Below are 2,045 nucleotides of genomic sequence, written 5' to 3' on the forward strand. Positions count from 1 at the left end.
ATGGACGAAGATAAGACCTTCTGGAGGAAAGTTATATGATCACATAAGATAACTTTGTCACATAAGACAAGATAATACTTTACTTCAGAACGTATTATCTTTGTCCATGTGATGTCAGATGAAACAAAAATTGAGCGGTTTGGCCACAATACCCAGCAATATGTTTGGAGGGGAAAAGTTGAGGCCTTTAATTCCAGGAACACCATGCCCACCATCAAGCATGGTGGTGGTAGTATTATGCTCTGGGCCTATTTTGCTGCCAATGGAACTGGTGCTTTAAATGTGACTATGAAAAAGGAGGATTACCTCCAAATTCTTCAGGACAACTTAAAATCATCAGCCCGGAGGTTGGGTCTTGGGCACAGTTGGGTGTTCCAACAGGACAATGACCCCAAACACACGTCAAAAGTGGTCAAGGAATGGCTAAATCAGGCTAGAATTAAGGTTTTAGAATGGCCTTCCAAAGTCCTGACTTAAACAGGTGGACAATGCTGAAGAAACAAGTCCATGTCAGAAAACAAACACATTTAGCTGAATTGCACCAATTTGGTCAAGAGGAGTGGTCAAAAATTAAACCAGAAACTTGCCAGAAGCTTGTGGATGGCTACCAAAAACGCCTTATTGCAGTGAAACTTGCCAAATATTAACATTGCTGTATGTATACTTTTGACCCAGCAGATTTGGTCACATTTTCAGTAAACCCATAATAAATTAATTAAAAGAACCAAACTTCATGAATGTTTTTTGTGACCAACAAGTATGTGCTCCAATCACTGTATCACAAAAAAATAAGAGTTGTAGAAATTATTGGAAACTCAAGACAGCCATGACATTATGTTCTTTACAAGTGTATGTAAACTTTTGATCGCGACTGTATATGTATGTGTGTGTATATATATATATATATATATATATATATATATATATATATACATATATATATGGGGATCGGTTGATTGGCCCTCGTGTGTTAATGTTGTCTATCTGTGTTGGCCCTGCGATGAGGTGGCGACTTGTCCAGGTTGTACCCCGCCTTCTGCCCGAATGCAGCTGGGGTAGGCTTCAGCAACCCCGGCGACCCTGAAAGGGACAAGCGGTAGAAAATGGATGGATGAATGAAAATAGAATTTTTCCAAAAAATGTGCTTTTAAAATGTTTTAATTATTTCACATAATGTGTCAAATGTTGAAATCAAACATTTTCTGTACTTTTTTTTTTTATTCCTCAAAAGATTTTTTTTTTTAATTTCAGTTATTTTATACATAGTCATTGGGGAGCAATACAACGGATACATGATCATATACATTGCATGTTCAAATACTGTACTTATAACATTTATTGATGTTAGGAAGCGTTTTAAAGGCGTTTAGAGCGTTCGCTGTCAATATGTTTAAATCCCCCCGCCCCCTACCCCCTGAAGATGCTTGCATGAGTGAAGGTTGGATGACTGACGTGAAGTCTTCCTCATGTGCAGGCCTTTGCCTCCCTCTCGCTGCTCTACTGGGCCATGCAGATCTTCTCTCAGCTGCTCTCCATCAAGAGGAAGTCAGACTGAATGTGGCCCTGCAGACCAGCCCAGCTCACACTGTCCCACCGTGTTGTAACACATCACACACTCACACACACAAACGAATCGACATTTTCCATTTCAGTTTTTGTTTCCGTTTTTAAAGTCAACAACCAAAAATATGACTAACATGACTTCTTGTGTGCCCTTACTAACAAATTTTGCAGGTGAAAGTTTCTAATGTAAGACATCTTGTATTTAAATGACACCCAACACGTTTCGACTCTCCACATGTGCAACTCATGCAAGTACAGTGAAACCTCCGAACACAATCTTTTCACTTTCTCTCCTCTAAACTTCAGAATAAACTACTGTAGAGTGTCGGAAAATAATCTGTTCCAGTGTCAAGCCATGGTCACTGTCAGACCGTTAGTACAGTACAGGCAAAGTGTAACTGCCATACAAGTAGTGATGTTTCAATCTGGGTTGTATGCTGCCGATTCCGATACCGATCATCCAAGAGTAAGATCGACCCATA

The sequence above is a fragment of the Nerophis lumbriciformis genome, linkage group LG04 (genome assembly GCF_033978685.3).
Source record: "Nerophis lumbriciformis linkage group LG04, RoL_Nlum_v2.1, whole genome shotgun sequence".
NCBI classification, from domain to species: Eukaryota; Metazoa; Chordata; class Actinopteri; order Syngnathiformes; family Syngnathidae; genus Nerophis; species Nerophis lumbriciformis.